General features: G+C 37.3%; 1 protein-coding gene across 1 annotated transcript in view; it reads left to right on the forward strand.

Moving 5' to 3' along the window:
- LOC124796360 (DNA-directed RNA polymerases I and III subunit RPAC1) overlaps positions 1-15,558 on the forward strand; it is a 206,216-nt gene that overhangs the window by 10,565 nt on the left and 180,093 nt on the right. The window lies entirely within an intron of this gene.

A 15,558-nucleotide genomic window follows, 5' to 3' on the forward strand; every position in this document is an offset into this window, starting at 1 on the left:
CAACAGATGGCAGCACCAGTCCCGAAAATTTTGGTTAGCATCTCGCATATTTGTTCTGGTTTGAAACCCAGCCTTTCCTTCTTTAATCTTTTGGTACATTTCATGTACTTGCTTCTATTCTCCTAGCTGTTCAATTTCGTCCATTTTTTTTCGTTTCTAGTGATCTTTTCTTCTGTCTACAAACCCTCTTAGCTACATGGCACTTCTCATTATATTCATTCAGAATTGCTCTAGTTGTTAGAAATAATTTCATTTGTGCTATGTTACGCTCTTCAATTCTTTTCATACATTCTTCATCAAACCAACCTCTCTTCCTTTGAGCCCATACATGTCCAAAACCTCCCCAGCTGCCTCAAGGATTGCAGTCATACATTGTTTCCACATTATTTCTATATGTTCAGTGTTGGTATTATCATTCTTAGTCCCCTCTTCTATTTTTGTCTGATACGCTCTCCGAATTTCTTGTAACTTCCTAATGTCAAAACTCTTCTGTTTGTGGCCTTTTTGTTTACTCAATAGTGAGATCCTTTGCCTGTACTTAATTCTCACTAGTTGATGGTCTGATTTGCATTCAGCTCAAACATTGGTTCCTAACATCCATTACGTTCGATCCATGCCTCTGGTCAATCAATATATGGCCTATCTGATTTCTAGTTTGTCCATCTTGTGATAACCATGTTTCTTTGTGTATCTTTTTGTTTGGAAAACATGTACTGCAGACAGTCATGTTTTTACTTATAGCAAAAACAACCCTAATTCCATTTGATATTTCATGAAGGCTCTGTCTTACTATAGTTGGCTGATAAGCCTCTTCTTTTCCTATTTTTGCACTCAAGTCTCCTATTAAGATCTTAACATCATGTTTGGGAGCCTGATCATACGACTGCTCTACCTTGCTATAAAAGTCATCCTTCTGTTGTTGTTATTCTGCCTCCCCTGTGGGTGGGTGTACGTTTATAATTGTTATGTTGAAAAATTTCCCCCTTAACCTTAACATGGACATCTGTTCATTGATTGGTTCGAAGTGCATTACAGCATGTTTCAGTCTTTAGCGACGACAAAACCTGTATCAAAGGTATTTGTCCTCCCGCCACTATAGAAGATATTGATATTTCCTGAGTCCATTAGGCTGTGTCACTTCCTGTCCACCTGATTTCCTGGAGAGCCAATAGTTTTATACCGTAGTTGTTTACTTGGGTTAGCAGGTGCCGTAGGATTCCAGCTTGGTATAGGCTCTGCACATTCCATGTTCCTATGTACATCTCTCTTATCTTTTTTTTGTTTGCTGGGGTCATCTTCAAAATATCTGCCCAGCTTATTCATTTGTTAGCATCCGAAACAAGTAATTTTTTACAGGGGAAGATTGTTAATCTTCCATCCAACCATTTGAAGGTTTGCCCCTTACAGCTTGCCGGGTAGCTGGTTCCATTTTCAGGGGAACATCCTTAGCCTTTGTAGATCCCTTTACTGACTGCAAAGCAGCAGTTGATGATTGGGGACTCCTCTGCCTTTCTTCCAAGCCATTGGCCCTCATACATACTGACTTTGGTCTGGCCCAGGTATTTGTTTTCCCTGGTACCCTCAATATCTGGAGAACATTCCCTTACCTGCCACTTGTGGAGGTGCCCGATGGGGGACCAGAAATCCCACATGGGGATGAGACGTTCTTCTGGTGCTAAATTTCATGTCTGTTCCAATACTCTGAGGGCCCTTCACTCTCTCCAACATTTGTACCCAGCAGATAAAGTTGTCCAGAATACCCAAGATGCCTTCCTCCAACTACAACAACTGAGGCAGCAGGTGTCTTTCTGCTGCATACCATGGTACATGGGTATCGCAGAGGAAAAAAGAGCAGATCTAGCAGCCAGGGAGCGTTTCGTGATCCTTAGCTATTTCAGTGTGCCATCCCCCTGCATGCTTTTCACCTCACCACCGAGGTACAAAGTCACGTGTTAGCGGGAAGACGGTGTGGCTGGAACTGATAGATGACAAGCTCCATCTAGTAAAGCCCACCACACATCTGAGGTATACCTCCTTCCAGCCAAGTCGACAGAATAGATCCTCTTTAATTATCTTCACGTAGGCCACAGCCCTGTGATGCATGACTTCTTGCTCTGTCAACAGGGCCTTCAAATATGTGGTGCTTGTGACATAAGATGACTGTGTGCCCCCATTTTATTGGTGCTGTGTTTTATTTTCCAACCAGTGGGCTACGGTGGATTTGCGACACATCTGTCCTCTATTTTAAGTAACATTCAAATGAATGTAGTTCAAATTTGCAGTTTTGTGATATTGTTCAACATTTTTCCAAGATTTTTAAGGAGATGGTTTTAATGTGTTAACAGGATGACTGCCTCATCCAAGTTTTGTAAGTGGTCAGCTAGTCACATTTCCTTGTGCTTTTCTTTTAGCTCGTCTGTGTTTTGTTTCTCTGTTTTTTAATTTCATGTGTAGCTACTTTCCCTCTTTCTGAGTTGTTTAGTGCATTTGACATAGAGTGGTGCGAGATCATTTCGAGTGCAACAGTTTTTAAAGATTATCTCTTCATTCATTTGCTTTAATGAGTGTAAGGGTGCTGATGACCTCACTGTTGAGCATCCATGGTATCCAAACACACACACACACACACACACACACACACACACACACACACAAAACTTTGTGCATCTGAAGACTTCACTGCTTGGGCTTCTAATTGTTTCCCTAGTTCTCAAAACTGGATATCCATCTATACTTCCAGCTCCCATTAAAGAGATGTCATTTGCATCTTCATTCACTTCAGCACGATAATGATGGTTCAATCATGTAAAAATTTGTTCTGTAGTGTCTCTGTCATTCAGATTACAGATAGTCTCATGTGTAAAATTATCCATAGTAGAGATGTCAACTTAAACTTGGTTACATCACTCTTCAGTGTTTGTTGTGATGTTTTCATTATTGAATTTTACATCTCAGCTGACAGTAACTGAATCCCTGTCTGGTAGGTATAAGTGATAGCCACAGACATCATAGCCAAATATATAACCTTCTAAATATTGGCATCAAACTTCATCTGTTTCTGTGCTTCAGTCCAAATAAAGCATTCTGTCCCAAATACTTTCAGGTGGTCAGGACTGACTCTTCTTTCTCAAAAATAATTCAGTTGGGTGTTTTTCCTTTAACCCTTGTCGGCCCAGTTCAGTTACAGATATGAATTGCAACAAGCACCACTTCATCTCCCAATGCATTTGTAATATGCCTTGCTGACTGAAGCCACAAACATACTATTTCACAGATCATCCTGTTCTCACATTCACCAACTCCATTTTGCCATTGTGTGTATGACACAGTCAGAGGATGTGCCCACCCAGTTGACTCAGCATATTTTTTTTACATCACAGTTACCAAACCCCTTGCCCACCACCAGCTCACAGTTCTTTAATATCAGTTGAGCTTGTGTTTTCAACATCTCAGTATATATTGGAAACTGCTGTCTAACCTATCTTTTGGTCTTAAAAGATATGTCACCCTAAAACCAGGAAAATTGTCCTTAAAAACAAGAAAATACCAATAGCCAGCTAAATCCTTTCCTTCTGTTGGACCACAGACATCAGCGAAGAGTAATTCTCCTGGGTTAGTTGATTTATCAACTTGGGTACCAAACCTCGTTGATATAGTTTACGTAGCATACAACCTTCACAAAATTCACCATCGACCTTTATATCAATGCCATGTGCTGTTGGGAATGATTGTACATGGCATGCACTCTGCTGTCCAAATCTTTCTGAAGAGTATTCATAGCTTCTTGTACATCAAAAGACCTTTTTTGGTAAATCACTTTCAGTGTCAAAGGATAAAGCTCATTTTTGCTTTCAGACAGAGGAATAGTAGTTGGTATGGTGTCTGTGACATAACCATATTTCACCATTATTATTGATACTTTGATCAGTATCATTTTCTCCAGCCTTTTATAACTGAGAAAAAAATTACAAACACCATCTTGACAGTACCACTCATCTTGAAAATACCGTGTAGTCCATGTTTTTCCATCAAAGGTTTCAACATCAGTAATGGCCACCAAACACATTATTCTTAGCACTGTCCAGTTTCTTTGTTGTTTCAAAAGGATTGCTTGAAACAAACCAGTCTCTGCAGTTTGTTACATGATGTGTAGTACCACTTGGCAGTTTGATACTTGATGTGTAGCACCACTGTCAGTGAACCATTCATCACACGCTGATATATCGATATTTAAATGTAAGTTGGCTAGCTTGGACAAAAGCTTTCTTGCATTTACTTCTGATGATATTTTCACAACTGATAACACTGGAGAATCACCACAGTAAGGGCAGTTACCACAGGAAAAATACTTCTCAATGTCTTGTTTGCTTGAATTTTACCCTTTTTGTGTACTACAATTTTTTTTTTATTATTTTCCCTTATAGATAGAATGATTTACCTGATTTTGATTTTAAAATCATTGCAGTTGCTACATTTGTTTCATATCTTACTTGTGTCTACAACATATAATTGCAAACATCTTTTCTTCAATTTATGCCTGTTTTGTCTTCTTGTGTAAGATCATACCAAGTCACCTAAATGTGTCAAATCCTGTTGGCATTGTCTGAAGTAAAATGTGCGCACTAATCAGAAAGCTGTACTTAGTAATTCAACCAATATAGTCCAGAGACATAATTGTGACTGGAGAGGAATTCATGTATGAGTTTCCCCAAGGTTCAATCTTAGGTCCACTACTGTTCCCTATATATGTAAGTGATCTTCTGTCTAATACACAACAAGCAGAATTAGTTCTTCTTACAGATGACACTAGTATTGCAATCGATCCGTGCCTTACATAAAAAATAGAAAAGGTAAGTAAAGTTATGAAAAGTGTAATTGACTGGTCTTCTGCAAGTGATCTCACCCTCATTTTTGAAAAGCCCCAAAATATTCAGTTCTGCACATCTAGAGGTACTCCATCAGTGATAAGTGTAACACATGGTGAGGAATAATAAATAGAGTGGAAACTTCATAATTCTTAGGGGTCCATATTGATTTGAATTTAAATTGAAAAAAAATAGAAAAAAAACACATTTTGGAACTCACATTTGCACTTAGAATCATTGCAAATCTTGGGGAAGAGACAAATCAGTTAGCAAACATTTTGCATATTTTCATTCAGTAATGTCATGTGGTATAATGTTCTGGCATAATTCATATTTAAGAAAAAAAGTCTTCATTTTGCAAAAATATGCCTTGAGAATAGTAAGTGGTTTTTTGTGGTGTCACCCAATCATCGGCTTGTAGACATCTGTTTAAGAGTGGGGCATTCTGCTTACTGCTTTCACAGTGTATTTATTCCTTCATGAAGTTTGTTGCAAATAATCTACTGCAGTTTGAGTATGTATGTATGTATGTATGAGGGTAATCCCAAAAGTAAGGTCTCCTATTTTTTATAAGTACATAGGCCTGTTTATTTCTACAATGGTTTACATCAGTTTACAGCTTGAACAGTTAGCTATTTTTCAACATAATCACCATTTCTGTCGATGCATTTTTGTAGACGCTGTGACAGTTTTTGTATGCCCATGTCATACTAGCTCGCCGCCATGCTGTTCAGAATCTTATGAACCTCTTCTTTCACCTCGTTGTCGGAGCTGAATCACTTTATGGCCAAGTGTTCTTTTAACCTAGGGAACAGGTCATAGTCACTGGGCGCCAAGTCGGGACTATAGGGTGGGTGGGTGGGTGGGTGATTATACTCCGCTGAAACTGTTGCAGGAGAGCGATGCTTTGCTGAGCGATGTTGTGGGCGAGTGTTGACACGGAGCACGTGTACGCCCTTGCTCAGCATTCCTCATCTCTGGTTCTGAATTGCCCGTTGGATGTTTTTCAGAGTCTCACAGTACCTCTCAGTGTTAATTGTGGTCCCAGCGATTCAGCTCTGACTACGAGGTGAAAGAAGAGGTTCATAACTTCCTGAACAGCATGGCGGCGAGCTGGTGTGACATGGGCATCACAAAACATGCCACAGCATCAACAAAAATGCATCAACAGAAATGGTGATTATGCTGAAAAATAGCTAAATGTTCAAGCTGTAAACAGATGTAAACCATTGTAGAAATAAACAGGTCTATGTACTTATAAAAAATAGGAGACCTTACTTTTGGGATTACCCTCGTATATGTATGGGCCAATGAGGTAATAATTACATTACCAGAAAGAAGAATGACATTCATTATATCACATTAATGTTGTCTTTAGCACAAAATAGGATGGACAATGCTGCAACAAAAATTTTTGTTCATTTATTCATTGATACAAAATGTCTGGAGACAGCAAAGTAAAATTTGATAACAAACTGTGAAAGTTTCTCCCTGGCAACTTCTTCTATTGTGTAGAATAATTTCTATTATTGTAATGAGTAAGAGGTGGTGGGTGTATGTTAGATGTATTGACCCTGGCTGTTGAGACACTTGTCCCACTGTAACACAAGGTGAAGAATGGCTGTCTTATAAAATTTCCGGGGCTGTGATGTTAAACAGTCCCGCACATACAGGTGGATGTCATCGTCCGTGGTGAACAGTTTGCCCCTCAGAGTCTTTTTAAGGTGGACAAAAAATGGCCCCCTTCTGATTTACTTCCTGCAGCATGGGACAACAGTGAATGCGTAGTGTTACTCGCAAACCTTGACCACCATTTGCCAAGCAATCAAATCAAAATGACCAGGCAACCTCACTTGTGGGTTCATTCTGCTCCACGCCTATGCAAAGCCTCATGCAGCCAACACACGTTCGCTGCACTCCTGCAGAAATTCAAATGGGAGGTTCTCGGCCACCCTCGATAGAGTCCGGACCTCTCTTCCTGGGATTACACCATTTTTGGTCCCCTTAAAAAGGCTCTGAGGGGCAAACGATTCACCTCAGATGACGACGTCCAGCTGCATGTGCGGAACTGGTTAACATAGCAGCCCTGGGAATCCTATGAGACAGCCATTAACCACCTTGTGTCACAGTGAGACAATTGTCCAACAGCCAGGGTCAATACTTCTAACACTCCCTCCCCCCCCCCCCCCCCCCCCCTCCACACACACACACACACACACACACACACACACACACACACTGATCTTGCCTCCAGGGTACCTGAAGAATCTAATGAATTAAAGTTATGGTTCCAGGAAGTGTTTGAAGTTCTACAATTTCGTAAGTGCCTCATTTACAACTTCTTCAGAAAGAAAATGAAACTTGACTCTTGTGATGTTAACACTATGAAACTGAAACTAGTCTGATGCAAATATTGTAGTATTTGATTTCCTAGAGGTCTTTGTAAAATTTCTTTTCATGCTAATCTTGTAACTGTCCATCCTCTGCCATTCTCACAGCTTTTTGTTGGCTATTGTCAAAGAATGACCACTCTGGACTGATGTTAACCCTGGTGTGCTTGCATTAGCAACCTCAAGACTGATTAAAAATGCTAAAGAAGCGACATTGGCAGCTGTCCACTGCAACAGTAAACTTCACCACAGTGTTAAAATCATTTTGTTGAAGGCATGGCTTTAGAGAATTAATTTTTTTATTGGATTACAAATTCATTGGGAAAATATATGTATTTTAGCATTTGAATGTAATTCTTAGCTGAATTCAGTCACAGTTTCTTGCATTTTGTGGACCACACTGACATCATGTTTCATGTTATTAGATGAAACACAGTCTTTCACTTCCTGTATTTTTTAATTTAAACTAATTACAAATAGGAGGTACTGTGCAGCTGTGTCCAGTGGACTTCATCCTATGCAGGGAAAGAGAATTTTCACTTAAGGTTGTGATACTGAGGCAGCTTTTGCACTTGATAATTATTTAAGTGTTGTATAATATTTTGATCAAGATTTGACTGTGTAACAATGTGGAACAAATTTTTCTAATTTAGTTGAAAGATATTCTGGAAAGTCAGCAATGTAAGCACTACACATGATAATTTGTATTCTGCTAGGTGAAATCTATTGGTTAAGGTCAGTGGTTCCTAGTCATTCAGTACAGTGTCAGGTTTTCAAATACAATAATTTTTGTGAGATCTGATCTTTATAACTTCCTTAAAATTGTAATGGTACTGCATGAGTTAGTAAAATTATGTTCTGATGAATGGTAGCCTATGGACACATACTGAGTGTGTTCTGTTAGCACTTGATAGCCTAGAACTCCCAATTTGGGGACAAAGTGAGTCCAGTTTAGAAAAACTTACTTTAGTTTTTGGATTTCACTTTTAAAAGTTGAATGAAGTATGTGCAAATTGCCAAAATCAACCATTTTCTGTTACACTGCTTTTTTCTGTGATTCCAATAATTTTTGTACCTGATAAATCACTAGACTGCTCACCATTTTGGTGAAAAATTATTACTAAATCAGTTACTTCAAGTTTTATTTTCTGTCATCTACTCAGGCTTGTTTTGAGATATTTTGCCAAGATCACTTCAGTGACACAGGAACAGTCTGCAGATGAATTTGTTTCTTCTTTTTACCTAGGTATAAATTTCTCCTTATGTTGTCAACTGACAAATCCAAATCCTATAAAGACATACAGCTGTAAATATTCCTGCCTGTGTTACTCTAGAATAATAGTTGAACTAAATACATTAGCTCTAATGTTACTGTTACTGTACAATTTATGCATTCTTTATGACTTTTGCTATCAGTCCATTGGCCCAAATGAGAGGGTATTTGCCGTGTTCCCATTCCCCCCGTGCTTGCATTTGTTGAACTGCAAGTTGTTATCAATTTTCAGAGGATTGTATGTGCCCTATTTCAAATATAAAAAATAAATATTTAAATTACTGCTATAAATAACATCGAATGTATGTGTTGCAAATATGGTCAAGCGTTCTGAATAATGTACTGTGGACATAAATAAAATGTCTATTGCTGTGCTATCATTGGCCTACTGTACAGCAGATTACTGTGCGCCGGTAAGAAAAAGCGTTACACGTCCACGCACAGTTGATGTTAAATTAAATTAAGTAATGACAATAATTAGTGGCACTACTAAATCAACTCCATTTCCACAGTTGGCCGTGTCATGTAATACTGTACCACCATCAATTAAACAAGAAGCAGCAATTGTAAGAGAGGCCCGGAAGTGTACTACTCACCAGAACTCACTTTTGTACAAAAAGTTACAGAACATACCTGCAACAGACTTAAATCCAGAAAATGTCCCTGGCCAGTGCAAGATGCGCCTCTTGTATGAGATGTGAGAGTGGAAAGACATTTGGCAGAAATTTTGTCCACCAGATTCTCAACTTATTGCTGCTTCTCCTAAACGTATGCATGGATTTGCTCTTCCCAGGAAACTACAGGCATCTTTGAATTGATTCAGTATAGGGCAAGGAAAGTATTGGGCTTATTTGTGGAAATGGAGGTACAAAAAATGCTCCAACATGTGACTGTGGGGCTATCGTACAAACTAAATAGAACCTGACTGAAGAGTGTTTGCTAGGGAAATTTCCTGGTGGACACAATTAATTACATTTGTTGACACCAAGATCTACGGATTCGTTAAGAGACCGAGATATTCAGCTAGACATTTTGTTTGTTGATATTATGTATAGTAAACCATTTGTATAATATCAAGTCTTTGTATGAGAATGTAAACTGAGCAAGTAAGCCAATCGATGATGATGATGATGAGCCCTAGAAATTTCAGTGGTTTGTTTTAGGTTCTCAAGAAAAAATAAAAATGTTATTTGCTACAAAAACAAAAATGTTAAAATGTCAAACAATTGAAAACCCCATTGATTTTATTTTTCCAAGTGAAAGAAAAGCAATTTTAAGAATTACCTCATTCCCTTTCTACAATATTTGACATAATGGCCAGCCATGATTTTTGCAAAGTAAAATACACAAATATTAGTATACAATTTTTCCCTGTTTTGATGGTTTTACTAAATAGGAAGTCTCTTGAAGATAGGTGTGAACTATCCTGAGAAATTCTATTAACAAAGATTCAAGAACCACCTTTAAATGATTACTCTAGAAATATACTACAACCCGCTACGTATTACTCACAGATGGATTGTGATGATAAGGTTACAGTAATTACTGCATGCAGAGACACATCCAGTCAATCTTTCTTCCCGCATTCTGTATGTGAATGTAACAGGAAGAAACTTTAATAATAATAATAATAATAATAATAATAATAATAATAGTCAATATCAGATGATTCATTACATAAGTATAAAAACAGGTTACAATTCTTGATACATAGCATAATAATACATTTTTCTGAATATGCCATTGAATTACAAATAAGATGATTCTTGATTCTGTTCACATATTTTTTCAAAGCACTTCTTATTTAAATATGGTATTCTTTTAATGTGTAAAATGGATTATGTAACAGGAATTTCTTTAACTGAAATCTTAGCTCGATTGTGGGTAGGGTCATAACTTTACTAGGCAGTGCATTGGCTAACTTTAAACCTGCATATTGTGGACCCTTTTTATAGAGTGCTGTTCTGTGGCTGCTAATGTAAAATTTTTCTTGATGTCTGGTACTTTACTGATACAAATTACAACAAATGTTGGGCTGCAGTATTTTAACAATTAATATAGCTTTTAGAATGTACACCAGTTTTTGGAAACAAACCATGGCATGATTCCTTATATTTTGCTCCGCAGATGATTCTTATAGCTCTTTTTTTGAAGTAGCAATAGCTTATTCAGATTTTCTTTGGTTGTTTCTCCCCAAATTTCTATTCCGTATTCAGGTGAGAAGAAAATCAGAGCATGGTACGCTGTCTTTTTAACAACAGTGTCTTTGCAGAACTTGCTAACCATGTCAATTGCAAATATATTCTTAGACAACTTACATGCCAGAGTGTCAACTTGTATGTGCTGTTTTAGATTGCTCTGAATTGCTAAACTGAGGAATTTTACTTTAAACTCAGTTTTTACTAATTCACTTGTATGTGCTGTTTTAGATTGCTCTGAATTGCTAAACTGAGGAATTTTACTTTAAACTCAGTTTTTACTAATTCATTGCCTATGTATAGTTTAATTTCATCATTAAAACCACTGTTGTTAAGCCCCATGAGACCTGTTTTACTACTGCTTACCTGTAAGTGGCTCTTATTAAAGTACTGAACAATTTTGTTTGTCATGTTATTACGTTGGGTCTCTAGTTCATTAAATGATTCCGTTTCACACACAATGGATGTATCATCCACCTAAAGAACTATTTTGGAACTCTGAGTGCAATATCTTATCTCATGTGCATAAATCAAAAACAGAAGAGGACCCAGTACTGAGCCCAGGGGCACTCCGTATTTTATGTTAGTGATTTTGGATTTGTGAACATCCCTTTCAGTTTTAAGCAGTAAAAACTGTTTTTGTGTGCTCATGTAAGATTTTATTAGGTCATGAGCAGTGCCTGTGATGCCAATGTTCCATAGCTTTTCTAATAGTGGTGTTCACACAGTCGAAAGCTTTCTCAAGATCGAGGTGTATACCGGCAACATGTTGCTTGTTCTCAATGCCACTTATTATCTCTTCAATTAACTGAGCATCTGTTGTGCTTGTTGATTTACATTTTAAGAAACCATTTTGATTTTCAAACATCAGATGTGCATCTGGAGAAAGTTTATAATTCTGCTGTATATGACTTTTTCCAACTGTTCTGGAAAAGACAGGAAGTGTTGAGATTTGTCTGTAGTTTTGAATCTTGAGTTCTACTTTTTTAAAGATGAGCTATTTTTAGTCTGTCTGAGAAGGTACCTGATTCTGTTATGTTATTTACTGCTATAGATAGAGGTACAGAGACATTTTGTCGCACACTTTTAATACATCAATAGGACCTATTGAGGCCATCATGCCCTGCAGAATTGGAAGATTTTAGAGAGCTAATGATGTTAACTATTTCTTTGCAGTTTGTGGGGGCTAGATATATGCCATGCTCGGATGGATTGCCTTTAAAATTGTACTGCAGGTTATTATGCTTGTCATTGATAGCTTCTCTTACTGAAGAAAAAGTTCATTGAATATATTATCAATGGTTAAGTTGATCTTTTTCTACAATCCCATTGTGGTCAATAATAAAGTCCATACAGGATTTTGTAGGGAAGCAGTATACTCACGCCTTATAAAATTCTCATCAGTCTTTCCATTGTGTACCAGCCTAGTCCGCTGTAACTAGCTCTGACGTCATAAATATTGTGCAATACTTTAAAATGAAGTAAATAACCTGAAACGTTTCTAGCATGTCAGGAATAATACAAAATCAATATGTGTTGGATATTAGTTCAATAACTTTTACCATTTTCGAAATTTGGATGTTTTTCTGTAAAAATCATTGGCACAACAGAAAAGAGCTAGAAACTTAAAAATTTATATTTAGATTCCTTTTGCGTAATAATTTAGTAGAAACTGTATTCTGGATCTCATAAATTAAAATTTTAGTTGAAATTCATGATTTTCTGGTTTTTCTCTTAGAAATTAAGGAAGCAAGATAGATTAAGTAGGCGAATAAATAAAGCTAGGATGTTTAAATTTAAGTAGAAGGGAGATCTGCTATAATCATAAAGATGTGAGAAGTTTCAACTGAATAACTATAAAACTATAGCGATAGCGTATCTCCAAAGAGCAAGTTCAGAGCTCGTCTACTGCGTGTAGTGTAATTAAATTAATTCTCTTGCCCAAAATATTTGACTTAGCCACATCAGACTTTTATTATCATTACTTACTTGTATGCTGATTGCACAATTAAATTGAAAGCTTCATCGCCCATCAGCAAAGGAAGCAATGATTTATTCGATAACTTTAAAGTGGTGCATTACTAGCCCAGTGGCTCGATGGGAGAGCAGATTTGATCTGGCGTTCCCTGAGCCGTCCGCACCGCGGCTTTATATGTAAGAACACTGCGCGAGAAAGGCACGCCCCAGTTCTCTCCAGATGCTGATTAGCGCACCACCTGTGCCAGGAGTCGCGTCGTATCGGTATCGTTGGTATAAACAGCCTCGGATGCAGTAATAAGTTACTCGGGATACGCGTAGCCATGAAATCATTCTCAAGTGAAGTGTTAATTTTGGGATGACGTTAATGATCTATCTTTAGTTTGCATATGTCGTATTTTCACGTGCCGCTGCAGGACGGACATTCTACTATTACTAGCGTGGCGTTTGATGAACATTATCATCAAATTACGGCGAGCATTCACTTAAACATTTAATTTGAACAGTTATAGTTGCATCAGCGCATTAGACTCTGAACTGCACTGGTAGTTGGATTGTGTGGATTCTTCTTGGTCTGTGACTTTCAGAAAATAGTGAACATTTTAGTGAGAATGGTTTTGTGATTATGAATACCAGACAATCTCCTTATTCCTCAGAGCTATAAGCTGTAGCTATAAATGTATTTCTCAGATGAAGTGGGCACTAGGAATTCTAATTACAGGCTTCACATTTTGCTAATCACTTTCTGGTTGCCAATATTGTAGTTAGAGAGCCAGTGTTGAGAACGGCAAACAACAGCATTAAATAAATAATAGGAACATTAACAATTATTCCACCCGCCGCTCCACAATTTGTCTATTCTTGTTCTAAAATTGTTTATCACTCCCCAGACACCAGTAGTAAGACTGTGTGAAACCTGAAGCTTGTTTGCAACGTAGTTGCTCCTGGTCTGCATTAATAAATCTTTAAAGTATTCTTCACAAGTTTTGAAGACCTCCTTTAGCTTGAGATTTTGTCTATTATTCAACATTGCACTGTGGAATAATTTTTCCTTACTTCAATGACATTACTTATCTAGATACTTTCGTTTATATTTTTAGTTTGTTTAACTTTTGTGGCTACAACTGGACATGTGGCATCAAAACAGTAGTAGAAGGCAGCAGCAAAGCTATCATAGGAAAAGCTATCATTCTCAAACCTTGGTATGTGTGCTAACATGCAGTTCAAACTGTTGATGTTATCATTATATATAATTCTTTTGCTTACATGTAGTTTTTAGTGACAAAGGATATCTCATTTGCCTCCAATTGAAGCTGTACAGCATGTTGATCAGAGATAGCTGGTTTTAGAACAGATGTACTAAATGAAAGATGGGTCATGTTTGTTATTATATTATCTAGACATGTTTTGCTGTTGCCAGTCTCTTTAGTTGGCTCATGGATAAGTGGGGCGAAACTGGATTTGTCGAATAGGTGGTGTAGCTTTTTGGTGGTGGCATCATTGGTTAATAAGTCTATATTTATATCCCCTGTTATTGTATTTACATGGCCATTTAACCCAGAAAATGTACTGTCTACAAATAAATTTTTGAAAAATATATTCATACATGCCCCAGGTGGCCAATACACACCTATAATTGCTATATTTCCTCTACCCCATTTTAGATTTATTGCAGCAAACTCTGTGAGTCCTTCTATGCAATATGCACTTACATCAATAACACTGAAATTACTTGCTTTAACTATTTGGAGACAGTATTCTTGAGCAACTCTATCAATGGGGCTTTCTTAGCCACTTCCCCATCTTCATACAGGCCTTCTTGTCTAAGTGCTTTTTAGGGCCCAAGTTCGTGACGTGCTGTTAGATCGTTTTGAACAGGAGAAAGGTTTTCCTCAGGGCAGTGTTTTAAGTGTTACCCTCTGCGCCGTTGTCATAAATGACATCATGATTATGTTAAGGAGTCGTAAATGCCATGTTACTGTTTTTGTACAGTTATCAGCATCAGCAAATAACTCTCATTTCCCTTCACAGATGCAACACTAATGAATGCCAAGACCATAGGAGAGGAAACATTCTCTACATCTACAGTACATGTGTACTTCACAAGCCACCATATGGTGCATGGTGGATAGTACCTTGAACCATTGCAAATCATTCCCTTTCGTGTTCCACTTGCTAAGGAAGTGAGGTGAAAACAACTGTCTATGTTAGGCTGCTCTAGAGTCAGGAAAACACTGTTTTATTTTATGGCAAATGTAAATGTTATTTTCTGCCAATTTTGGTATTAGTTCCTGTCTGCTTATTTTTGAAGTACCATACATCCCTTATGTTTGTTTTAGTTCATTGTTGTTCACTGTTGTGTTGAAAATGAAAACATACCCATTCAATTAAGTTATATTTATTGGTATCACAGACCACATTTACTTTCACTATTAAAAAAGAAATATTTTATATTAAACCCATTAAATCTGATCAGTTCAAGGAAATTATTACCTTTTAACCACACGCTATTGAAAGTTTTTCAAAAGAAAGCAGTGTCATAACTCCAAAGTTTTCTTATGAGGTATTATGTTGTCCACCCATCAAAATTTCAATATAGTGTGAAAATAGCCACTCAGAGTCTCAAATAAAACATGGAAAAAAGAAAAAAACCCAACTTCAACACCACACCAGACATTTTCCAGTGTCCACCTATCCTGCTGGCATGAAAAGCTGTTTTTTCATTAAATTATGAAGGGTTTGTTTCCCTTTACAATATATTACAGATTTGCCATTCTCGGTACACTCGACAGATTTTTTTGCCATGTTGTCATTAATAAAATTCATTACCATTTCCTGGGTGAAAGAACAACTTA

This window comes from Schistocerca piceifrons, chromosome 4 (genome assembly GCF_021461385.2).
Source record: "Schistocerca piceifrons isolate TAMUIC-IGC-003096 chromosome 4, iqSchPice1.1, whole genome shotgun sequence".
In the NCBI taxonomy this organism is placed as follows: domain Eukaryota; kingdom Metazoa; phylum Arthropoda; class Insecta; order Orthoptera; family Acrididae; genus Schistocerca; species Schistocerca piceifrons.